The following is a 23,663-nucleotide window of genomic DNA, read 5'->3' as shown; positions in this document are numbered from 1 at the left end:
TGCGATCATACCAGCACTAATGCACCGGATCCCATCAGAACTCCGAAGTTAAGCGTGCTTGGGCGAGAGCAGTACTAGGATGGGTGACCCTGGGAAGTCCTCGTGTTGCACCCTTTTTCGTGTTTTTCTATATTTGATTACTTGTTGACAGACGATTTTCGGCTCAAATCAACTGAATCTCGATCGGGACCAGATAAGACATGTGAAATGAAAGTAGCTCGGGCAATGCCGGATTTGGAAAAAATTGTAGGCTAATTTGATTGTAAACGGGCAAATGGACGAGACTCATTACTACGCAATGAGCTGACGAGATTTTAGCCGAATTCCTTCTCTAAGACCCTCTAATTTGCGATTTACCGCTTCTGTTAAGCTTTCGTTTCCTCGAGAAATCCGCTTAGGAAGTTCGAAATTCGATTCCGGTTCCATTTTATCGTATCCCAGGCATAATAATAGCTTTACATTCGTTATTTCCTTCTTCTTATTTTTTTTCTATTTTCTGGGAACATTTATCGATTTTTGTTGTCGTGAGCCGGTTCTGTGCGGAAGGGTATGACGCAGATTACTCCGGAGACGGTTAACTCATTAAAAACAATTATTTCGACTGTTTTATCCATAATTTACGTAAACGGTCGCGACACGAGGTCTTCCCAGGGAGGTCACCCATCCTAGCTCTGCCATCGCGCCAGAACGCTTAACTTCATGGTTATGATTGGGCGAGAGCAGTGCCGCGTGTTGTCCATCGCCGCCCGCTCCACACGTACTCGAGGGATATAAGAATAAACATCCCACTCAATGTCGGGTGCGATCATACCAGCACTAATGCACCGGATCCCATCAGAACTCCGAAGTTAAGCGTGCTTGGGCGAGAGCAGTACTAGGATGGGTGTCCCCCTTGGAAGTCCTCGTGTTGCACCCTTTTCGTGTTTTTCTATTTTTGATTACTTGTTGACAGACGATTTTCGGCTCAAATCATCTGAATCTCGATCGGGACCAGATAAGACATGTGAAATGAAAGTAGCCCGGGCACTGCCGGATTTGGACAAAATTGTAGGCTAATTTGATTGTAAACGGGCAAACGGACGAGACTCATTACAACGCAATGAGCTGACGAGATTTTAGCCGAATTCCTTCTCTAAGACCCTCTAATTTGCGATTTACCGCTTCTGTTAAGCTTTCGTTTCCTCGAGAAATCCGCTTAGGAATTCCGAAATTCGATTCCGTTCCATTTTAATCGTATCCCAGAGCATAAATAGCATTACATTCGTTATTGTTCCTTCTATCTTATTTTTTTTTCTATTTCTAAGGGAACATTGATCGATTTTTGTTGTCGTGGTCCGTTCTGTGCGGAAGGGTATGACGCAGATTACTCCGGAGAAGGTACCTCATTAAAAACAATTATTTCGACGTTTTATCCATAATTTACGTAAACGGTCGCGACACGAGTCTTCCCAGGGAGGTCACCCATCCTACCTCTGCCATCAGCGCCCAAACGCTTAACTTCAAGTGGTTATGATTGGGCGAGAGCAGTGCCGCGTGTTGTCCATCGCCGCCCCTCGCACAAGTCTCGAGGGATATAAGAATAAACATCCCACTCAATGTCGGGTGCGATCATACCATCACTAATGCACCGGATCCATCGAGACTCCGAAGTTAAGCGTGCTTGTGCGAGAGCAGTACTAGGATTGGGTGACCCCCTGGGAATCCTCGTGTTGCACCCTTTTTAGTGTTTTTCTATTTTTGATTACTTGTTGACAGAACGATTTTCGTCTCAAATCATCGGAATCTCGATCGGGAACCAGATAAGACATGTGAATGAAAGTAGCCCGGGCACTGCCGGATTTGGACAAAATTGTAGCTAATGTGATTGTAAAACGGCAAAACGGACGAGACTCATTAGCTACGCAATGAGCTGGACGAGATTTTAGCCGAATTCCTTCTCTAAGACCCTCTAATTTGCGATTTACCGCTTCTGTTAAGTTTTCGTTTCCTCTAGAAATCCGCTTAGAGAAGTTCGAAAATTCGATTCCGGTTCCATTTATCATATCCCAGGCATAATAATTAGCTATTGACATTCGTTTTTCCTTCTTCTTAGTTTTTTTCTTTATTTTCATGGTAACATTATCGATTTTTGTTGTCGTGAGCCGGTTCTGTGCGGAGGGTATGACGCAGATTACTCCGGAGACGTTAACTCATTAAAACAATTATTTCGACTGTTTTATCCATAATTTACGTAAACGGTCGCGACACGAGGTCTTCCCAGGGAGGTCACCCATCCTAGCTCTGCCATCGCGCCAGAACGCTTAACTTCATGGTTATGATTGGGCGAGAGCAGTGCCGCGTGTTGTCCATCGCCGCCCGCTCCACACGTACTCGAGGGATATAAGAATAAACATCCCACTCAATGTCGGGTGCGATCATACCAGCACTAATGCACCGGATCCCATCAGAACTCCGAAGTTAAGCGTGCTTGGGCGAGAGCAGTACTAGGATGGGTGACCCCCTGGGAAGTCCTCGTGTTGCACCCTTTTCGTGTTTTTCTATTTTTGATTACTTGTTGACAGACGATTTTCGGCTCAAATCATCTGAATCTCGATCGGGACCAGATAACATGTGAAATGAAAGTAGCTCGGCACTGCCGGATTTGGACAAAATTGTAGGCTAATTTGATTGTAAACGGGCAAACGGACGAGACTCATTACTACCGTAATGAGCTGACGAGATTTTAGCCGAATTCCTTCTCTAAGACCATCTAATTTGCGATTTACCGCTTCTGTTAGCTTTCGTTTCCTCGAGAAATCCGCTTAGGAAGTTCGAAATTCGATTCCAGGTTCCATTTTATCGTATCCCAGGCATAATAATAGCTTACTATTCGTTATTTCCTCTTCTTATTTTTTTTTCTATTTTCAGGGAACATTTATCGATTTTTGTTGTCGTGAGCCGGTTCTGTGCAAATTGGTATGACGCAGATTACTCCGGAGACAGTTAACTCATTAAAAACAATTATTTCGACTGTTTTATCCATAATTTACGTAAACGGTCGCGACACGAGGTCTTCCAAGGGAGGTCACCCATCCTACCTCTGCCATAGCGCCAGAACGCTTAACTTCATGGTTATGATTGGGCCAGAGCAGTGCCGCGTGTTGTCCATCTGCGCCCGCTCCACACGTACTCGAGGGATATAAGAATAAACATCCCACTCAATATCGGGTGCGATCATACCAGCACTAATGCACCGGATCTAATCTGAATTCCGAAGTTAAGCGTGCTTGGGCGAGAGCAGTACTAGGATGGATGACCCCCTGGGAAGTCCTCGTGTTGCACCCTTTTTTTAGTGTTTTTCTATTTTTGATTACTTGTTGACAGACGATTTCGGCTCAAATCATCTGAATCTCGATCGGGACCAGATAAGACATGTGAAATGAAAGTAGCCCGGGCACTGCCGGATTTGGACAAAATTGATAGGCTAATTTGATTGTAAACGGGCAAACGGACGAGACTCATTACTACGCAATGAGCTGACGAATTTTAGCCGAATTCCTTCTCTAAGACCCTCTAATTTGCGATTTACCGCTTCTGTTAAGCTTTCGTTTCCTCGAGAAATCCGCTTAGGAAGTTCGAAATTCGATTCCGGTTCCATTTTATCGTATCCCAGGTATAATAATAGCTTACATTCGTTATTTCCTTCTTCTTATTTTTTTTCTATTTTCTGGTAACATTATCGATTTTTGTTGTCGTGAGCCGGTTCTGTGCGGAAGGGTATGACGCAGATTACTCCGAGACGGTTAACTCATTAAAACAATTATTTCGACTGTTTTATCCATAATTTACGTAAATGATCGCGACACGAGGTCTTCCCAGGGAGGTCACCCATCCTACCTCTGCCATCGCGCCAGAACGCTTAACTTCGTGGTTATGATTGGGCGAGAGCAGTGCCGCGTGTTGTCCATCGCCGCCCGCTCCACACGTACTCGAGGATATAAGAATAAACATCCTACTCAATGGCGTGGTGCGATCATACCAGCACTAATGCACCGGATCCCATCAGAACTCGAAGTTAAGCGTTCTTGGGCGAGAGCAGTACTAGGATGGGTGATCTCCCTGGGAAGTCCTCGTGTTGCACCCATTTTTCGTGTTTTCTATTTTTGATTACTTGTTGATAGACGATTTTCGGCTCAAATCATCTGAATCTCGATCGGGACCAGATTAGACATGTGAAATGAAAGTAGCTCGGGCACTGCCGGATTTGGACAAAATAGTAGGCTAATTTGATTGTAAACGGGCAAACAGACTGGACTCATTGCTACGCAATGAGCTGACGAGATTTTAGCCGAATTTCTTCTCTAAGACCCTCTAATATGCGATTTACCGCTTCTGTTAAGCTTTCGTTTCCTCGAGAAATCCGCTTAGGAAATTCGAAATTCTATTCCGGTTCCATTTTATCGTATCCCAGGCATAATAATAGCTTTACATTCGTTATTTCCTTCTTCTTATTTTTTTTTCTATTTTCAGGGAACATTTATCGATTTTTGTTGTCGTGAGCCGGTTCTGTGCGGAAGGGTATGACGCACATTACTCCGGAGATGGTTAACTCATTAAAAACAATTATTTCGACAGTTTTATCCATAATTTACGTAAACGATCGCGACACGAGGTCTTCCCAGGGAGGTCACCCATCCTACCTCTGCCATCGCGCTAGAACGCTTAACTTCAAGGTTATGATTGGGCGAGAGCAGTGCCGCGTGTTGTCCATTGCCGCCCGCGCCACACGTACTCGAGGGATATAAGAATAAACATCCCACTCAATGTCGGATGCGATCATACCAGCACTAATGCACCGGATCCCATCAGAACTCCGAAGTTAAGCGTGCTTGGGCGAGAGCAGTACTAGGAAGGGTGACACCCTGGAAAGTCCTCGTGTTGCACCCTTTTTCGTGTTTTCTATTTTTCATTACTTGTTGACAGACGATTTTCGGCTCAAATCATCTGAATCTCGATCGGGACCAGATAAGACATGTGAAATGAAAGTAGCTCGGGCACTGCCGGATTTAGGCAAAATCGTAGGCTAATTTAATTGTAAACGGGCAAACGGACAAGACTCATTACTACGCAATGGGCTGACGAGATTTTAGCCGAATTCCTTCTCTAAGACCCTCTAATTTTCGATTTACCGCTTCTGTTAAGCTTTCGTTTCCTCGAGAAATCCGCTTAGGAAGTTCGAAATTCGATTCCGGTTCCATTTTATCGTATCCCAGGCATAATAATAGCTTTACATTCTCTATTTTCTTCTTCTTATTTTTTTTCTATTTTCTGGGAACATTTAGAGATTTTTGTTGTCGTGAGCCGATTCTGTGCGGAAGGTTAATACGTAGATTACTCCGGAGATGATTAACTCATTAAAAACAATTATTTCGATTGTTTTATCCTTAATTTACTTAAACGGTCGCGACACGAGGACTTTCCAGGGAGGTCACCCATCCTAGCTCTGCCATCACGCCAGAACGCTTAACTTCATGGTTATGATTGGGCGAGAGCAGTGCCGCGTGTTGTCCATCGTTGCCCGCTCCACACGTACTCGAGGGATATAAGAATAAACATCCCACTCAATGTCGAATGCGATCATACCAGCACTAATGCACTGGATCCAATCAGAACTCCGAAGTTAAGCGTGCTTGGGCGAGAGGCAGTATTAGGATGGGTGACCCCCTGGGAAGTCCTCGTGTTGCACCCTTTTTCGTGTTTTTCTATTTTTGATTAAATGTTGACAGACGATTTTCGGCTCAAATCATCTGAATCTCTATTGGGACCAGATAAGACATGTGAAATGAAAGTAGCCCGGGCACTGCCGGATTTGGACAAAATTGTAGGCTAATTTGATTGTAAACAGGCAAACGGACGAGACTCATTGCTACGCAATGAGCTGACGATATTATAGCCGAATTCCTTCTCTAAGACCCTCTAATTTGCGATTTACCGCATCTGTTAAGCTTTTGTTTCCTCGAGAAATTCGCTTAGGAAGTTCGAAATTCGATTCCGGTTCCATATTATCGTATCCCAGGCTTAATAATAGCTTTACATTCGTTATTTCCTTCTTCTTAATTTTTTTTCTATTTTCTGGGAACATTTATCGATTTTTGTTGTCGTGAGCCGGTTCTGTGCGGAAGGGTATGACGCAGATTACTCCGGAGATGGTTAACTAATTAAAAACAATTATTTCGACTGTTTTATCCATAATTTACGTAAATGATCGCGACACGAGGTCTTCCCAGGGAGGTCACCCATCCTACCTCTGCCATCGCGTCAGAACGCTTAACTTCGTGGTTATGATTAGGCGAGACCAGTGCCGCGGGTTGTCCATCGCCGCCCGCTCCACACGTACTCGAGGGATATAAGAATAAACATCCTACTAAATGGTAGGTGTGATCATACCAGCACTAATGCCATTGATCCCATCAGAACTCCGAAGTTAAGCGTGCTTGGACGAGATTAGTACTAGGATGGGTGACCTCCTGGGAAGTCCTCACGTGTTGCACCCCTTTTCTTGTTTTTCTATTTTTGATTACTTGTTGACAGACGATTTTGGGCTCAAATCATCTGAATCTCGATCGAGACCAAATAAGACATGTGAAATGAAAGTAGCTCGGGCACTGCCGGATTTGGACAAAATTGTAGGCTAATTTGATTGTAAACGGGCAAACGGACGAGACACATTACTACGCAATGAGCTGACGAGATTTTAGCCTAATTCCTTCTCTAAGACCCTCTAATTTGCGATTTACTTCTTCTCTTAAGCTTTCGTTTCCTCGAGAAATCCGCTTAGGAAGTTCAAAATTCGATTCCGGTTCCATTTTATCGTAACCCAAGCATAATAAAAGTTTTACATTCGTTATTTCCTTCTTCTTTTTTTTTTTCTATTTTCTGGGAACATTTATCGATTTTTGTTGTCGTGAGCAGGTTCTGTGCGGATGGGTATGACGCAGATTACTTCGGAGACGGTTAACTCATTAAAAACAATTATTTCGACTGTTTTAACCATAATTTACGTAACCGATCGCGACACGAGGTCTTCCCAGGGAGGTCACCCATCCTAGCTCTGCCATCGCGCCAGAACGCTTAACTTCATGGTTATGATTGGGCGAGAGCAGTGCCGCGTGTTGTCCATCGTCGCCCGCTCCACACGTACTCGAGGGATATAAGAATAAACATCCTACTTAATGTCGGGTGCGATCATACCAGCACTAATGCACCGGATCCCAACAGAACTCCGAAGTTAAGCGTGATTGGGCGAGAGCAGTACTAGGATGGGTGACCCCCGGGAAGTCCTCGTGTTGCACCCTTTTTCGTGTTTTTCTATTTTTGATTACTTGTTGACAAACGAATTTCGGCTCAAATCATCTGAATCTCGATCGGGACCAGATAAGACATGTGAAATGAAAGTAGCTCGGGCACTGCCGGATTTGGACAAAATTGTATGCTAATTTGTTTGTAAACGGGCAAACGGACGAGACTCATTACTACACAATGAGCTGACGAGATTTTAGCCAAATTCCTTCTCTAAGACCCTCTAATTTGCGATTTACCGCTTCTGTTAAGCTTTCGTTTCCTCGAGAAATCCGCTTAGGAAGTTCGAAATTCGATTCCAATTCCATTTTATCGTATCCCAGGCATAATAATAGCTTTACATCGTTATTTACCCCTGGGTTGTCCTCGTGTTTCACCCCTTTTCGTGTTTTTCTATTTTTGATTACTTGTTGACAGACGATTTTCGGCTCAAATCATCTGAATCTCGATTGGGACCAGATAAGACATGTGAAATGAAAGTAGCTCGGGCACTGCAGGATTTGGACAAAATTGTGGGCTAATTTGATTGTAAACGGGCAAACGGACGAGATTTATTACTACGCAATGAGCTGACGAGATTTTAGTCGAATTCCTTCTCTAAGACCCTCTAATTTGCGATTTACCGCTTCTGTTAAGCTTTCGTTTCCTCGAGAAATCCGCTTAGGAAGTTTGAAATTCGATTCCGGTTCCATTTTATCGTATCCCAGGCATAATAATAGCTTTACATTCGTTATTTCCTTCTTCTTATTTTTTTTCTATTTTCTGGGAACATTTATCGATTTTTGTTGTCGTGAGCCGGTTCTGTGCGGAAGGGTATGACGCAGATTACTCCAGAGACGGTTAACTCATTAAAAACAATTATTTCGACTGTTTTATCCATAATTTACGTAAACGATCGCGACACGAGGTCTTCCTAGAGAGGTCACCCATCTTAGCTCTGCCATCGCGCCAGAACGCTTAACTTCATGGTTATGATTGGGCGAGAGCAGTGCCGCGTGTTGTCCATCGCCGCCCGCTCTACACGTACTCGAGGGATATAAGAATAAACATCCCACTCAATGTCGGGTGCGATCATACCAGCACTAATGCACCGGATCCCATCAGAACTCCGAAGTTAAGCGTGCTTGGGCGAGAGCAGTACTAGGGTGGGTGACCCCCTGGGAAGTCCTCGTGTTGCACCCTTTTTCGTGTTTTTCTATTTTTGATTACTTGTTGACAGACGATTTTTGGCTCAAATCATCTGAATCTCGATCGGGACCAGATAAGACGTGTGAAATGAAAGTAGCTCGGGCACTGCCGGATTTTTACAAAATTGTAGGCTAATTTGACTGTAAACGGGCAAACGGACGAGACTTATTACTACGCAATGAGTTGACGAGATTTTAGCCGAATTCCTTCTCTAAGACCATCTAAATTGCGATTTACCGCTTCTCTTAAGCTTTCGTTTCCTCGAGAAATCCGCTTAGGAAGTTCGAAATTCGATTCCGGTTCCATTTTATCGTATCCCAGACATAATAATAGCTTTACATTCTTATTTCCTTCTTCTTATTTTTTTTTCTATTTTCTGGGAACATTTATCGATTTTTGTTTTTGTGAGCCGGTTCTGTGTGGAACGGTATGACGCAGATTACTCCGGAGATGGTAAACTCATTAAAAACAATTATTCGACTGTTTTATCCATAATTTACGTAAACGGTCGCGACACGAGGTCTTCCCAGGGAGGTCACCCATCCTAGCTCTGCCACCGCGCCAGAACGCTTAACTTCATGGTTATGATTGGGCGAGAGCAGTGCCGCATGTTGTCCATCGTCGCCCGCTCCACACGTACTCGAGGGATATAAGAGTAAACATCCCACTGAATGTCGGGTGCGATCATACCAGCACTAATGCCATGGATCCCATCAGAACTCTGAAGTTAAGCGTGCTTGGGCGAGAGCAGTACTAGAATGAGTGACCCCCTGGGAAGTCCTCGTGTTGCACCCCTTTTCGTGTTTTTCTATTTTTGATTACTTGTTGACAGACGATTTTCGGCTCAAATCATCTGAATCTCGATCGAGACCAGATAAGACATGTGAAATGAAAGTAGCTCGGGCACTGCCGGATTTGGACAAAATTGTAGGCTAATTTGATTGTAAATGGGCAAACGGACGAGACACATTACTATGCAATAAGCTGACGAGATTTTAGCCGAATTCCTTCTCTAAGACCCTCTAATTTGCGATTTACCGCTTCTTTTAAGCTTTCGTTTCCTCGAGAAATCCGCTTAGGAAGTTCGAAATTCGATTCCGGTTCCATTTTATCGTATCCAAGGCATAATAATAGCATTAAATTCGTTATTTCCTTCTTCTTATTTTTTTTTCTTATTTTCTGGGAACATTTATCAATTTTTGTTGTCTTGAGCCGGTTCTGTGCGGAAGGGTATGACGCATATTACTCCAGAGACGGTTAACTCATTAAAAACAATTATTTCGACTGTTTTATCCATTATTTCCTTAAACGGTCGCGACACGAGGTCTTCCCAGCGACGTCACCCATCCTAGCTCCGCCATCGCGCCAGAACGCTTAACTTCCTGGTTATGATTGGACGAGAGCAGTGCCGCGTGTTGTCCATCGCCGCCCGCTCCACACGTACTCGAGGGATATAAGAATAAACATCCCACTCAATGTCGGGTGCGATCATACCAGCACTAATGCACCGGATCCCATCAGAACTCCGAAGTTAAGCGTGCTTGGGCGAGAGCAATACTAGGATGGGTGACCCCCTGGAAAGTCCTCGTGTTGCACCCTTTTTCGTGTTTTACTATTTTTGATTACTTGTTGACAAACGATTTTCGGCTCAAATCATCTGAATCTCGATCGGGACCAGATAAGACATGTGAAATGAAAGTAGCTCGGGCACTGCTGGATTTGGACAAAATTGTAGGCTTATTTGATTGTAAACGGGCAAACGGACGAGACTCATTCCTACGCAATGAGCTGACTTGATTTTAGCCGAATTCCTTCTCTAAAACCCTCTAATTTGCGATTTACCGCTTCTCTTAAGCTTTCGTTTCCTCGAGAAATCCGCTTAGGAAGTTCGAAATTCGATTCCGGTTCCATTTTATCGTATCCATGGCATAATAATAGCTTTACATCCGTTATTTCCTTCTTCTTATTTTTTTTCTATTTTCTGGGAACATTTATCGAATTTTGTTGTCGTGAGCCGGTTCTGTGCGGAAGGGTATGACGCAGATTACTCAGGAGACGATTAACTCAATAAAAACAATTAGTGTCGTGAGCCGGTTCTGTGCGGAAGGGTATGACGTAGATTACTCCGGAGATGGTTAACTCAATAAAAACAATTATTTCGACTGTTTTATCCATAATTTACGTATTATTTCGACTGTTTTATCCATAATTTACGTAAACGGTCGCGACACGAGGTCTTCCCAGGGAGGTCACCCATCCTATCTCTCTCTGCCATCGCGCCAGGACGCTTAACTTCATGGTAAGACATGTGAAATTAAAGTAGCTCGGGCACTGCCGGATTTGGACAAAATTTTAGGCTAATTAAATTGTAAACGAGCAAACGGACGAGACTCATTACTACGCAATGAGCTGACGAGATTTTAGCTGAATTCCTTCTCTAAGACCCTTTAATTTGCGATTTACCGCTTCTCTTAAGCTTTCGTTTCCTCGAGAAATCCGCTTAGGAAGTTCGAAATTCGATTCCGGTTCCATTTTATCGTATCTCAGGCATAATAATAGCTTTACATTCGTTATTTTCTTCTTATTTTTTTTCTATTTTCTGGGAATATTTATCGATTTTTGTTGTCGTTAGCCGGTTTTGTGCGGAAGGGTATGACGCAGATTACTCCGGAGACGGTTAACTCATTAAAAACAATTATTTCGACTGTTTTATCCATAATTTACGTAAACGGTCGCGACACGAGGTCTTCCCAGGGAGGTCACCCATCCTACCTCTGCCATCGCGCCAGAACGCTTAACTTCATGGTTATGATTGGGCGAGAGCAGTGCCGCGTGTTGTCCATCGCCGCCCGCTCCACACGTACTCGAGGGATATAAGAATAAACATCCCACTCAATGTCGGGTACGATAATACCAGCACTAATGCACCGGATCCCATTAGAACTCCGAAGTTATTTGTGCTTGGGCAAGAGCAGTACTAGGATGAGTGACCCCCTGGGAAGTCCTCGTGTTGCACCCCTTTTCGTGTTTTCTATTTTTGATTACTTGTTGACAGACGATTTTCGGCTCAAATCATCTGAATCTCGATCGGGACCAGATAAGACATGTGAAATCAACCTAGCTCGAGCACTGCCGGATTTGGACAAAATTGTAGCCTAATTTGATTGTAAACAGGCAAACGAACGAGACTCATTATCCGCGAGGAGCTGACGAGATTTTAGCCGAATTCCTTCTCTAAGACCCTTTAATTTGCGATTTACCACTTCTCTTAAGCTTTCGTTTCCTCGAGAAATCCGCTTAGGAAGTTCGAAATTCGATTTCGGTTCCATTTTATCGTATCTCAGGCATAATAATAGCTTTACATTCGTTATTTCCTTCTTCTTATTTTTTTTTCTATTTTCTGGGAACATTTATTGATTTTTGTTGTCCTGAGCCGGTTCTGTGCAGAAGGGTATGACGCAGATTACTCCGAAGACGGTTAACTAATTAAAAACAATTATTTCGACTGTCTTATCCATAATTTACGTAAACGGTCGCGACACGAGGTCTTCCCAGGGAGGTCACCTATCCTAGCTCTGCCATCGCGCCAGAACGCATAACTTCATGGTTATGATTGGGCGAGAGCAGTGCCGCGTGTTGTCCATCGCCGCCCGCTCCACACGTACTCGAGGGATATAAGAAAATACATCCCACTCAATGTTGGGTGCGATCATACCAGCACTAATGCACCGGATCCAATCAGAACTCCGAAGCCAAGCATGCTTGGGCGAGAGCAGTACTAGGATGGGTGACCCCCTGGAAACTCCTCGTGTTGCACCCCTTTTCGTGTTTTTCTATTTTTTATTACTTGTAGACAGACGATTTTCTGCTCAAATCATCTGAATCTCGATCGGGACAAGATAACACATGTGAAATGAAAGTAGCTCGGGCACTGCCGGATTTGGACAAAATTGTAGGCTAATTTGACTGTAAACGGGCAAACGGACGAGACTTATTACTACGCAATGAGCTGACGAGATTTTAGCCGAATTCCTTCTCTAAGACCATCTAATTTGCGATTTACCGCTTCTGTTAAGCTTTCGGTTCCTCGAGAAATCCGCTTAGGAAGTCTAAATTCGATTCCGGTTCCATTTTATCGTATCCCAGACATAATAATAGCTTTACATTCGTTATTTCCTTCTTCTTATTTTTTTTTCTATTTTCTGGGAACATTTATCGATTTTTGTTGTCGTTAGCCGGTTCTGTGCAGAAGGGTATGACGCAGATTACTCCGGAGACGGTTAACTCATTAAAAACAATTATTTCGACTGTTTTGTCCATAATTTACGTAAACGGTCGCGACACGAGGTCTTCCCAGGGAGGTCACCCATCCTACCTCTGCCATCGCGCCAGAACGCTTAACTTCATGGTTATGATTGGGCGAGAGCAGTGCCGCGTGTTGTCCATCGCCGCCCGCTCCATACGTACTCGAGGGATATAAGAATAAACATCCCACTCAATGTTGGGTGCGATCATACCAGCACTAATGCACCGGATCCCATCAGAACTCCGAAGTTAAGCGTGCTTGGGCGAGAGTAGTACTAAGATGGGTGACCCCATGGAAAGTTTTCGTGTTGCAACCCTTTTCGTGTTTTTCTATTTTTGATTACTTGTTGACAGATGATTTTCGGCTCAAATCATCTGAATCTCGATCGGGACCAGATAAGACATGTGAAATGAAAGTAGCTCGGGCACTGCCGGATTTAGACAAAATTGTAGGCTAATTTGATTGTAAACGGGCAAACGGACGAGACTCATTACTACGCAATGAGCTGACGAGATTTTAGCCGAATTCCTTCTCTAAGACCCTCTAATTTGCGATTTAACGCTTCTGTTAAGCTTTCGTTTCGTCATGAAATCCGCTTAGGAAGTTTGAAATTCGATTTCGATTCCATTTTATCGTATCCCAGGCATAATAATAGCTTTACATTCGTTATTTCCTTCTTATTTTTTTTCTATTTTCTGGGAATATTTATCGATTTTTGTTGTCGTTAGCCGGTTCTGTGCAGAAGGGTATGACGCAGATTACTCCAGAGACGGTTAACACATTAAAAACAATTATTTCGACTGTTTTATCCATAATTTACGTAACCGGTCGCGACACGAGGTCTTCCCAAGGAGGTCACCCATCCTAGCTCTGCCATCGCGCTAGAACGCTTAACTTCATGGTTATGATTGGGCGAGAGCAGTGCCGCGTGTTGTCCATCACCGCCCGCTCCACACGTACTCGAGGGATATAAGAATAAACAACCCACTCAATGTCGGGTGCGATCATACCAGCACTAATGCACCGGATCCCATTAGAACTTTGAAGTTAAGCGTGCTTGGGCGAGAGCAGTACTAGGATGTGTGACCGACCCCCTGGGAAGTCCTCGTGTTGCACCTCTTTTCGTGTTTTTCTATTTTTGATTACTTGTTGACAGACGATTTTCGGCTCAAATCATCTGAATCTCGATCGGGACCAGATAAGACATGTGAAATGAAAGTAGCTCGGGCACTGCCGGATTTGGACAAAATTGTAGGCTAATTTGATTGTATACGGGCAAACGGATGAGACTTATTACTACGCAATGAGCTGACGAGATTTTAGTCGAATTCCTTCTCTAAGACCCTTTAATTTGCGATTTACCGCTTCTCTTAAGCTTTCGTTTCCTCGAGAAATCCGCTTAGGAAGTTCGAAATTCGATTCCTGTTCCATTTTATCGTATCCCAGGCATAATAATAGCTTTACATTCGTTATTTCCTTCTTCTTATTTTTTTTTCTATTTTCTGGGAACATTTATCGATTTTTGTTGTCCTGAGCCGGTTCTGTGCGGAAGGGTATGACGCAGATTACTCCGGAGACGGTTAACTCATTAAAAACAATTATTTCGACTGTTTTATCCATAATTTCCGTAAATGGTCGCGACACGAGGTCTTCCCAGGGAGATCACTCATCCTAGCTCCGCCATCGCGCCAGAACGCTTAACTTCATGGTTATGATTGGGCGAGAGCAGTGCCACGTGTTGTCCATCGCCGCCCGCTCCACACGTACTCGAGGGATATAAGAATAAACATCCACTCAATGTCGGGTGCGATCATACCAGCACTAATGCACCGCATCCCATCAGAACTCCGAAGTTAAGCGTGCTTGTGCGAGAGCAGTACTAGGATGGGTGACCCCCTGGGATTCCCAGTCCTCGTGTTGCACCCCTTTTCGTGTTTTTCTATTTTTGATTACTTGTTGACAGACGATTTTCGGCTCAAATCATCTGAATTTTGATCGGGACCAGATAAGACATGTGAAATGAAAGTAGCTCGGGCACTGCCGGATTTGGACAAAATTGTAGGCTAATTTTATTGTAAACGGGCAAACGGACGAGACTCATTACTACGCAATAAGCTGACGAGATTTTAGCCGAATTCCTTCTCTAAGACCCTCTAATTTGCGATTTACCGCTTCTGTTAAGCTTTCGTTTCCTCGAGAAATCCGCTTAAGAAGTTCGAAATTCGATTCCGGTTCCATTTTATCGTATCCGAGGCATAATAATAGCTTTACATTCGTTATTTCCTTCTTCTTATCTTTTTTTCTATTTTCTTGGAAATTTATCAATTTTTGTTGTCGTTAGCCGGTTCTGTGCGGAAGGGTATGACGCAGATTACTCCGGAGACGGTTAACTCATTAAAAACAATTATTTCGACTGTTTTATCCATAATTTACGTAACCGGTCGCGACTAGAGGTCTTCCCAGGGAGGTCACCCATCCTAGCTCTGCCATCGCGCCAGAACGCTTAACTACATGATTATGATTGGGCGAGACCAGTGCCGCGTGTTGTCCATCGCCGCCCGCTCCACACATACTCGTGGGATATAAAAATAAACATCCACTCATTGTCGGGTGCGATCATACCAGCTCTAATGCACCAGATCCCATTAGAACTCCGAAGTTAAGCGTGCTTGTGCGAGAGCAGTACTAGGATGGGTGACCCCCTGGGATTCCCAGTCCTCGTGTTGCACCCCTTTTCGTGTTTTTCTATTTTTGATTACATGTTGACAGACGATTTTTGGCTCAAATCATTTGAATCTCGATCGGGACCAGATAAGACATGTGAAATGAAAGTAGCTCGGGCACTGCCGGATTTGGACAAAATTGTAGGCTAATTTGATTGTAAACGGGCAAACGGACGAGACTCATCCTACGCAATGAGCTGACGAGATTTTAGCCGAATTCCTTCTCTAAGACCCTCTAATTTGCGATTTACTGCTTCTGTTAAGCTTTCGTTTCCTCGAGAAATCAGCTTAGGAAGTTCGAAATTCGATTCCGGTTCATTTTATCATATCCCAGGTATAATAATAGCTTTACATTCGCTATTTCCTTCTTCTTATTTTTTTCTTATTTTCTGGGAACATTTAGCGATTTTTTTTGTCGTGAGCCGGTTCTGTGCGGAAGGGTATGACGCAGATTACTCCGGAGACGGTTAACTTATTAAAAACAATTATTTCGACTGTTTTATCCATAATTTACGTATTATTTCGACTGTTTTATTCATAATTTACGTAAACGGTCGCGACACGAGGTCCTCTCAGGGAGGTCACCCATCCTAGCTCTGCCATCGCGCCAGAACGCTTAACTTCATGGTTATGATTGGGCGAAAGCAGTGCCGCGTGTTGTCCATCGCCGCCCGCTCCACACATACTCGAGGGATATAAAAATAAACATCCCACTCAATGTCGGGTTCGATCATACCAGCTCTAATGCACCGGATCCCATCAGAACTCCGAAGTTAAGCGTGCTAGGGCGAGAGAAGTACTAGGTGAGTGACCCCCTGGGAAGTCCGCGTGGTTGCACCTTTTTTCGTGTTTTTCTATTTTTGATTACTTGTTGACAGACGATTTTCGGCTCAAATCATCTGAATCTCGATCGGGACCAGATAAGACATGTGAAATGAAAGTAGCTCGGGCACTGCCGGATTTGGAAAAAATTGTAGGCTAATTTGATTGTAAACGGGCAAACGGACGAGACTCATTCTACGCAATGAGCTGACGAGATTTTAGCCGAATTCCTTCTCTAAGACCCTCTAATTTGCGATTTACTGCTTCTGTTAAGCTTTCGTTTCCTCGAGAAATCAGCTTAGGAAGTTCGAAATTCGATTCCGGTTCCATTTTATCATATCCCAGGCATAATAATAGCTTTACATTTGCTATTTCCTTCTTCTTATTTTTTTCTTATTTTCTGGGAACATTTAGCGATTTTTGTTGTCGTGAACCGGTTCTGTGCGGAAGGGTATGACGCAGATTACTCTGGAGACAGTTAACTCATTAAAAACAATTATTTCGACTGTTTTTGCCATAATTTACGTAAACGGTCGCGACACGAGGACTTCCCAGGGAGGTCACCCATCCTAGTTCTGCCAACGCGCCAGAACGCTTAACTTCATGGTTATGATTGGGCGAGAGCAGTGCCGCGTGTTGTCCATCGCCGCCCGCTCCACACGTACTCGAGGGATATAAGAATAAACATATCACTCAATGTCTAGGTGCGATCGTACCAGCACTAATGCACCGGATCCCATCAGAACTCCGAAGTTAAGCGTGCTTGGGCGAAAGCGCAGTACTAGGATGGGTGACCCCCTGGGATGTACTCGTGTTGCGCACCTTTTCGTGTTTTTCTATTTTTGATTACTTGTTGACAGACGACTTTCGGCTCCAATCATCTGAATCTCGATTGGGACCAGATAAAACATTTGAAATCAACGTAGCTCGGGCACTGCCGGATTTGGACAAAATTGTAGGCTAATTTGATTGTAAACGGGCAAACGAACGAGACTCGTTACTTCTCAATGATCTGGTGAGATTTTAGCCGAATTCCTTATCTAAGACCCTCTAATTTGCGATTTTTCGCTTTTTAAAGCTTCCGTTTCCTCGAGAAAAAATGTTTAGGAAGTTCGAAATTCGATTCAAGTTCCATTTTATCGTATCCTAGGCATAATAATAGCTTTACATTCGCTATTTTCTTCTTCTTATTTTTTTTTCTATTTTCAGGGAACATTTAGTGATTTTTCTTGTCGTGAGCCGGTTCTGTGCGGAAGGGTATAACGCAGATTACTCCCGAGACGGATAACTAATTAAAAACAGAACGCTTAACTTCATGGTTCTGATTGGGCGAGAGCGGTGCCGCGTGTTGTCTATCGCCGCCCGCTACACACGTACTCGAGGGATATAAGAATAAACATCCCACACAATGTCGGGTGCAATCATACCAGCACTAATGCACCGGATCCCATCAGAACTCCGAAGTTAAGCATGCTTGGGAGAGAGCAGTACTAGGATGGGTGACCCCCTGGGAAGTTCTCGTGTTGCACCCATTTTCGTGTTTTCTACTTTTGATTACTTGTTGACAGACGATTTTCGGCTCAAATCATCTGAATCTGGATCGTGACCTGATAAGACATGAGAAATCAACGTAGCTCGGGCACTGCCGGATTTGGACAAAATTGTAGGCTAATTTGATAGTAAACGGGCAAACGACCGAGACACTTTACTACACAATGAGCTGACGAGATTTTAGCCGAATTCCTTCTCTAAGACCCTCTAATTTGCGATTTACCGCTTCTTTTAAGCTTCCGTTTCCTTGGAAATCCGCTTAGTAAGTTCTAAATTCGATTCCGGTTCCATTTTATCGTATCCCAAGCATAATAATAGCTTTACATTCGCTATTTCTTCTTCTAATTTTTTTCTATTTTGTGGGAACATTTATCGATTTTTGTTGTCGTGAGCCGGTTCTGTGCGGAAGGGTATGACGCAGATTACTCCGTAGACGCTTAACACATTAAAAACAATTATTTCCACTGTTTTATCCATAATTTACGTAAACGGTCGCGATACGAGGTCTTCCCAGGGAGGTCACCCATCCTAGGTCTGCCATCGCGCCAGAACGCTTAACTTCATGGTTATGATTGGGCGAGAGCAGTGCCGCGTGTTGTCCATCGCCGCCCGCTCCACACGTACTCGAGGGATATAAGAATAAACATCCCACTAGAGCTGAGATTTTAGCCGAATTTCTTCTCTAACACCCTCTAATTTGCGATTTACCGCTTCTGTTAAGGTTTCGTTTCCTCGAGAAATCCGCTTAAGAAGTTCGAAATTCGATTCCGGTTCCATTTTATCGTATCCCAAGCATAATAACAGCTTTACATTCGTTATTTCCTTCTTCTTTTTTTTTCTATTTTTTGGGAACATTTATTCATTTTTGTTGTCGTGAGCCGGTTCTGTGTGGAAGGGTATGACGCAGATTACTCCGGAGAAGGTCAACTCATTAAAAACAATATTTCGACTGTTTTATCCATAATTTACGTAAACGGTCGCGACACGAGGTCTTCCCAGGGAGGTCATCCATCCTAGCTCTGCCATCGCGCCAGAACGCTTAACTTCATGGTAATGATTGGGCGAGAGCAGTGCCGCGTGTTGTCCATCGCCGCCCGCTCCACACGTACTCGAGGGATATAAGAATAAACATCCCACTCTATGACAGGTGCGATCATACCAGCACTAATACACCGGATCCCATCAGAACTCCGAAGTTAAGCGTGCTTGGGCTAGAGCAGTACTAGGATGGGTGACCCCCTTGGAAGTCCTCGTCTTGCACCCCTTTTCGTGTTTTTCTATTTCTGATTACTTGTTGACAGACGAGTTTCGGCTCAAATCATCTAAATCTCGATCGGACCAGACAAGACATGTGAAATGAAAGTAGATCGGGCACTGCCGGATTTGGACAAAATTGGAGGCTAATTTGATTGTAAACGGGCAAACAGACGAGACTCATTACTACGCAATGAGCTGACGAGATTTTAGCCGAATTCCTTAATTAAGACCCTCTAATTTGCGATTTACCGCTTCTGTTAAGCTTTCGTTTCCTCGAGAAATCCGCTTAGGAAGTTCGAAATTCGATTCTGGTTCCATTTTATCGTATCCTAAGAATAATAATAGCTTTACATTCGTTATTTCCTTCTTCTTATTTTTTTTTTAATTTTCTGGGAACATTTATCGATTTTTGTTGTCGTGAGCCGGTTCTGTGCGGAAGGGTATGACACAGATTACTCCGGAGACGGTCGACTCATTAAAAACAATTATTTCGAGTGTTTTATCTATAATTTACGTAAACGGTCGCGACACGAGGTCTTCCCAGGGAGGTCACCCATCCTACCTCTGCCATCGCGCTAGAACGCTTAACTTCATGGTTATGATTGGGCGAGAGTAGTGCCGCGTGTTGTCCATCGCCGCCCGCTCCACACGTACTCGAGGGATATAAGAATAAACATCCCACTCAATGTCGGGTGCGATCAAACCAGCACTAATGCACCGGATCCCATCAGAACTCCGAAGTTAAGCGTGCTTGGGCGAAAGCGCAGTACTAGGATCGGTGACCCCCTGGGAAGTCCTCGTGTTGCACCCCTTTTCGTGTTTTTCTATTTTTGATTACTTGTTGACAGACGATTTTCTGCTCAAATCATCTGAATCTCCATCGGGACCAAATAAGACATGTGAAATCAGCGTAGCTCGGGTACTGCCTGATTTGGACAAAATTGTAGGCTAATTTTATTGTAAACGGGCAAACGGACGAGACTCATTACTACGCAATGAGCTGACGAGATTTTAGCCGAATTTCTTCTCTAAGACCCTCTAATTTGCGATTTACCGCTCCTGTTAAGCTTTCGTTTCCTCAAGAAATCCGCTTAGAAAGTTCGAAATTCGATTCCGGCTCCATTTTATCGTATCCCAAGCATAATAATAGCTTTACATTCGTTATTTCCTTCTTCTTATTTTTTTTTCTATTTTCTGGGAACATTTATTCATTTTTGTTGTCGTGAGCCGGTTCTGTGGGAAAGGGTATGACGCAGATTACTCCGGAGACGGTCAACTCATTAAAAACATATTTCGACTGTTTTATCCATAATTTACGTAAACGGTCGCGACACGAGGTCTTCCCAGGGAGGTCACCCATCCTAGCTCTGCCATCGCGCCAGAACACTTAACTTCATGGTTATAATTGGGCGAGAGCAGTGCCGCGTGTTGTCCATCCCCGCCCGCTCCACACGTACTCGAGGGATATAAGAATAAACATCTCACCCAATGTCCGGTTCGATCATACCAGCACTAATGCACCGGATCCCATCAGAACTCCGAAGTTAAGCGTGCTTGGGCGAGAGCAGTACTAGGATGGGTGACCCCCTGGGAAGTCCTCGTGTTGCACCCCTTTTCGTGTTTTTCTATTTCTGATTACTTGTTGACAGACGAGTTTTGGCTCAAATCATCTGAATCTCGATCGGGACCAGATAAGACATGTGAAATGAAAGTAGCTCGGGCACTGCTGGATTTGGACAAAATTGTAGGCTAATTTGATTGTAAACGGGCAAACGGACGAGACTCATTGCTACGCAATGAGCTGACGAGATTTTAGCCGAATTCCTTCTTTGGACGAGATTTTAGCCGAATTCCTTCTCTAAGACCCTCTAATTTGCGATTTACCGCTTCTGTTAAGCTTTCGTTTTCTCGAGAAATCCGCTTAAGAAGTTCGAAATTCGATTCCGGTTCCATTTTATCGTATCCGAGGCATAATAATAGCTTTACATTCGTTATTTCCTTCTTCTTATTTTTTTCTATTTTCTGGGAACATTTATCGATTTTTGTTGTCGTGAGCCGGTTCTGTGCGGAAGGGTATGACGCAGATTACTTCGGAGACGGTTAACTCATTAAAAACAATTATTTCGACTGTTTTATCCATAATTTACGTAAACAGTCGCGATACGAGGTCTTTCCAGGGAGGTCACCCATCCTAGCTCTGCCATCGCGCCAGAACGCTTAACTTCATGGTTATGATTGGGCGAGAGCAGTGCCGCGTGTTGTCCATCGCCGCCCGCTCCACACGTACTCGAGGGATATAAGAATAAACATCCCACTAGAGCTGACGAGATTTTAGCCGAATTTCTTCTCTAACACCCTCTAATTTGCGATTTACCGCTTCTGTTAAGGTTTCGTTTCCTCGAGAAATCCGCTTAAGAAGTTCAAAATTCGATTCCGGTTCCATTTTATCGTATCCCAAGCATAATAACAGCTTTACATTCGTTATTTCCTTCTTCTTTTTTTTTCTATTTTCTGGGAACATTTATTCATTTTTGTTGTCGTGAGCCGGTTCTGTGTGGAAGGGTATGACGCAGATTACTCCGGAGAAGGTCAACTCATTAAAAACAATATTTCGACTGTTTTATCCATAATTTACGTAAACGGTCGCGACACGAGGTCTTCCCAGGGAGGTCATCCATCCTAGCTCTGCCATCGCGCCAGAACGCTTAACTTCATGGTAATGATTGGGCGAGAGCAGTGCCGCGTCCCCCTTGGAAGTCCTCGTCTTGCACCCCTTTTCGTGTTTTTCTATTTCTTATTACTTGTTGACAGACGAGTTTCGGCTCAAATCATCTAAATCTCGATCGGACCAGACAAGACATGTGAAATGAAAGTAGATCGGGCACTGCCGGATTTGGACAAAATTGGAGGCTAATTTGATTGTAAACAGGCAAACGGACGAGACTCATTACTACGCAATGAGCTGACGAGATTTTAGCCGAATTCCTTAATTAAGACCCTCTAATTTGCGATTTACCGCTTCTGTTAAGCTTTCGTTTCCTCGAGAAATCCGCTTAGGAAGTTCGAAATTCGATTCTGGTTCCATTTTATCGTATCCTAAGAATAATAATAGCTTTACATTCGTTATTTCCTTCTTCTTATTTTTTTTTTTAATTTTCTGGGAACATTTATCGATTTTTGTTGTCGTGAGCCGGTTCTGTGCGGAAGGGTATGACACAGATTACTCCGGAGACGGTCGACTCATTAAAAACAATTATTTCGAGTGTTTTATCTATAATTTACGTAAACGGTCGCGACACGAGGTCTTCCCAGGGAGGTCACCCATCTTACCTCTGCCATCGCGCTAGAACGCTTAACTTCATGGTTATGATTGGGCGAGAGTAGTGCCGCGTGTTGTCCATCGCCGCCCGCTCTACACGTACTCGAGGGATATAAGAATAAACATCCCACTCAATGTCGGGTGCGATCAAACCAGCACTAATGCACCGGATCCCATCAGAACTCCGAAGTTAAGCGTGCTTGGGCGAAAGCGCAGTACTAGGATTGGTGACCCCCTGGGAAGTCCTCGTGTTGCACCCCTTTTCGTGTTTTTCTATTTTTGATTACTTGTTGACAGACGATTTTCTGCTCAAATCATCTGAATCTCCATCGGGACCAAATAAGACATGTGAAATCAGCGTAGCTCGGGTACTGCCTGATTTGGACAAAATTGTAGGCTAATTTTATTGTAAACGGGCAAACGGACGAGACTCATTACTACGCAATGAGCTGACGAGATTTTAGCCGAATTTCTTCTCTAAGACCCTCTAATTTGCGATTTACCGCTCCTGTTAAGCTTTCGTTTCCTCAAGAAATCCGCTTAGAAAGTTCGAAATTCGATTCCGGCTCCATTTTATCGTATCCCAAGCATAATAATAGCTTTACATTCGTTATTTCCTTCTTCTTATTTTTTTTTCTATTTTCTGGGAACATTTATTCATTTTTGTTGTCGTGAGCCGGTTCTGTGGGGAAGGGTATGACGCAGATTACTCCGGAGACGGTCAACTCATTAAAAACATATTTCGACTGTTTTATCCATAATTTACGTAAACGGTCGCGACACGAGGTCTTCCCAGGGAGGTCACCCATCCTAGCTCTGCCATCGCGCCAGAACACTTAACTTCATGGTTATAATTGGGCGAGAGCAGTGCCGCGTGTTGTCCATCCCCGCCCGCTCCACACGTACTCGAGGGATATAAGAATAAACATCTCACCCAATGTCCGGTGCGATCATACCAGCACTAATGCACCGGATCCCATCAGAACTCCGAAGTTAAGCGTGCTTGGGCGAGAGCAGTACTAGGATGGGTGACCCCCTGGGAAGTCCTCGTGTTGCACCCCTTTTCGTGTTTTTCTATTTCTGATTACTTGTTGACAGACGAGTTTTGGCTCAAATCATCTGAATCTCGATCGGGACCAGATAAGACATGTGAAATGAA

The 23,663-nt window shown here is 43.8% G+C and overlaps 26 non-coding genes and 1 pseudogene across 26 annotated transcripts; all 27 read left to right on the top strand.

Annotated features, from left to right (window-relative positions):
- LOC142516448 (5S ribosomal RNA) lies at positions 1 to 114 on the top strand. The gene has a single exon (XR_012812241.1). It is a non-coding gene; the product is annotated as a 5S ribosomal RNA (ribosomal RNA).
- Positions 115 to 797: 683 nt separating this feature from the next.
- LOC142512632 (5S ribosomal RNA) lies at positions 798 to 916 on the top strand. The gene has a single exon (XR_012808861.1). It is a non-coding gene; the product is annotated as a 5S ribosomal RNA (ribosomal RNA).
- A 684-nt stretch (positions 917 to 1,600) lies between these two features.
- LOC142512006 (5S ribosomal RNA) lies at positions 1,601 to 1,718 on the top strand (annotated as a pseudogene).
- Positions 1,719 to 2,406: 688 nt separating this feature from the next.
- Positions 2,407 to 2,525, top strand: LOC142517582 (5S ribosomal RNA). The gene has a single exon (XR_012813321.1). It is a non-coding gene; the product is annotated as a 5S ribosomal RNA (ribosomal RNA).
- Positions 2,526 to 3,205: 680 nt separating this feature from the next.
- Positions 3,206 to 3,324, top strand: LOC142515895 (5S ribosomal RNA). Its single transcript, XR_012811714.1, has one exon. It is a non-coding gene; the product is annotated as a 5S ribosomal RNA (ribosomal RNA).
- Positions 3,325 to 4,004: 680 nt separating this feature from the next.
- LOC142510483 (5S ribosomal RNA) lies at positions 4,005 to 4,123 on the top strand. Its single transcript, XR_012808593.1, has one exon. It is a non-coding gene; the product is annotated as a 5S ribosomal RNA (ribosomal RNA).
- A 684-nt stretch (positions 4,124 to 4,807) lies between these two features.
- LOC142517340 (5S ribosomal RNA) lies at positions 4,808 to 4,926 on the top strand. Its single transcript, XR_012813091.1, has one exon. It is a non-coding gene; the product is annotated as a 5S ribosomal RNA (ribosomal RNA).
- Positions 4,927 to 5,608: 682 nt separating this feature from the next.
- LOC142508812 (5S ribosomal RNA) lies at positions 5,609 to 5,728 on the top strand. The gene has a single exon (XR_012807015.1). It is a non-coding gene; the product is annotated as a 5S ribosomal RNA (ribosomal RNA).
- Positions 5,729 to 6,412: 684 nt separating this feature from the next.
- On the top strand, positions 6,413 to 6,533 carry LOC142509495 (5S ribosomal RNA). The gene has a single exon (XR_012807666.1). It is a non-coding gene; the product is annotated as a 5S ribosomal RNA (ribosomal RNA).
- A 683-nt stretch (positions 6,534 to 7,216) lies between these two features.
- LOC142516935 (5S ribosomal RNA) lies at positions 7,217 to 7,334 on the top strand. The gene has a single exon (XR_012812702.1). It is a non-coding gene; the product is annotated as a 5S ribosomal RNA (ribosomal RNA).
- Positions 7,335 to 8,401: 1,067 nt separating this feature from the next.
- Positions 8,402 to 8,520, top strand: LOC142507019 (5S ribosomal RNA). The gene has a single exon (XR_012805287.1). It is a non-coding gene; the product is annotated as a 5S ribosomal RNA (ribosomal RNA).
- A 682-nt stretch (positions 8,521 to 9,202) lies between these two features.
- On the top strand, positions 9,203 to 9,321 carry LOC142506986 (5S ribosomal RNA). Its single transcript, XR_012805255.1, has one exon. It is a non-coding gene; the product is annotated as a 5S ribosomal RNA (ribosomal RNA).
- A 685-nt stretch (positions 9,322 to 10,006) lies between these two features.
- LOC142513644 (5S ribosomal RNA) lies at positions 10,007 to 10,125 on the top strand. Its single transcript, XR_012809580.1, has one exon. It is a non-coding gene; the product is annotated as a 5S ribosomal RNA (ribosomal RNA).
- Positions 10,126 to 11,426: 1,301 nt separating this feature from the next.
- LOC142510381 (5S ribosomal RNA) lies at positions 11,427 to 11,545 on the top strand. Its single transcript, XR_012808496.1, has one exon. It is a non-coding gene; the product is annotated as a 5S ribosomal RNA (ribosomal RNA).
- A 682-nt stretch (positions 11,546 to 12,227) lies between these two features.
- Positions 12,228 to 12,346, top strand: LOC142517167 (5S ribosomal RNA). The gene has a single exon (XR_012812928.1). It is a non-coding gene; the product is annotated as a 5S ribosomal RNA (ribosomal RNA).
- A 683-nt stretch (positions 12,347 to 13,029) lies between these two features.
- LOC142513820 (5S ribosomal RNA) lies at positions 13,030 to 13,148 on the top strand. The gene has a single exon (XR_012809747.1). It is a non-coding gene; the product is annotated as a 5S ribosomal RNA (ribosomal RNA).
- A 680-nt stretch (positions 13,149 to 13,828) lies between these two features.
- On the top strand, positions 13,829 to 13,951 carry LOC142509418 (5S ribosomal RNA). Its single transcript, XR_012807592.1, has one exon. It is a non-coding gene; the product is annotated as a 5S ribosomal RNA (ribosomal RNA).
- A 683-nt stretch (positions 13,952 to 14,634) lies between these two features.
- On the top strand, positions 14,635 to 14,758 carry LOC142509173 (5S ribosomal RNA). Its single transcript, XR_012807359.1, has one exon. It is a non-coding gene; the product is annotated as a 5S ribosomal RNA (ribosomal RNA).
- Positions 14,759 to 15,440: 682 nt separating this feature from the next.
- Positions 15,441 to 15,564, top strand: LOC142509162 (5S ribosomal RNA). Its single transcript, XR_012807349.1, has one exon. It is a non-coding gene; the product is annotated as a 5S ribosomal RNA (ribosomal RNA).
- A 713-nt stretch (positions 15,565 to 16,277) lies between these two features.
- Positions 16,278 to 16,396, top strand: LOC142508914 (5S ribosomal RNA). Its single transcript, XR_012807111.1, has one exon. It is a non-coding gene; the product is annotated as a 5S ribosomal RNA (ribosomal RNA).
- A 683-nt stretch (positions 16,397 to 17,079) lies between these two features.
- LOC142510002 (5S ribosomal RNA) lies at positions 17,080 to 17,200 on the top strand. The gene has a single exon (XR_012808144.1). It is a non-coding gene; the product is annotated as a 5S ribosomal RNA (ribosomal RNA).
- Positions 17,201 to 17,790: 590 nt separating this feature from the next.
- Positions 17,791 to 17,909, top strand: LOC142514544 (5S ribosomal RNA). The gene has a single exon (XR_012810433.1). It is a non-coding gene; the product is annotated as a 5S ribosomal RNA (ribosomal RNA).
- Positions 17,910 to 19,073: 1,164 nt separating this feature from the next.
- On the top strand, positions 19,074 to 19,192 carry LOC142515835 (5S ribosomal RNA). The gene has a single exon (XR_012811658.1). It is a non-coding gene; the product is annotated as a 5S ribosomal RNA (ribosomal RNA).
- Positions 19,193 to 19,875: 683 nt separating this feature from the next.
- LOC142507569 (5S ribosomal RNA) lies at positions 19,876 to 19,996 on the top strand. The gene has a single exon (XR_012805823.1). It is a non-coding gene; the product is annotated as a 5S ribosomal RNA (ribosomal RNA).
- A 682-nt stretch (positions 19,997 to 20,678) lies between these two features.
- LOC142514170 (5S ribosomal RNA) lies at positions 20,679 to 20,797 on the top strand. Its single transcript, XR_012810078.1, has one exon. It is a non-coding gene; the product is annotated as a 5S ribosomal RNA (ribosomal RNA).
- A 1,846-nt stretch (positions 20,798 to 22,643) lies between these two features.
- LOC142507199 (5S ribosomal RNA) lies at positions 22,644 to 22,764 on the top strand. Its single transcript, XR_012805461.1, has one exon. It is a non-coding gene; the product is annotated as a 5S ribosomal RNA (ribosomal RNA).
- A 682-nt stretch (positions 22,765 to 23,446) lies between these two features.
- LOC142509180 (5S ribosomal RNA) lies at positions 23,447 to 23,565 on the top strand. Its single transcript, XR_012807366.1, has one exon. It is a non-coding gene; the product is annotated as a 5S ribosomal RNA (ribosomal RNA).
- The last annotated feature ends 98 nt before the right edge of the window (positions 23,566 to 23,663 follow it).

Source organism: Primulina tabacum, chromosome 10 (genome assembly GCF_025594145.1).
Source record: "Primulina tabacum isolate GXHZ01 chromosome 10, ASM2559414v2, whole genome shotgun sequence".
NCBI classification, from domain to species: Eukaryota; Viridiplantae; Streptophyta; class Magnoliopsida; order Lamiales; family Gesneriaceae; genus Primulina; species Primulina tabacum.
Note: the sequence above shows the minus strand (reverse complement) of the source record. Positions and strands in the feature narration are given on the sequence as shown.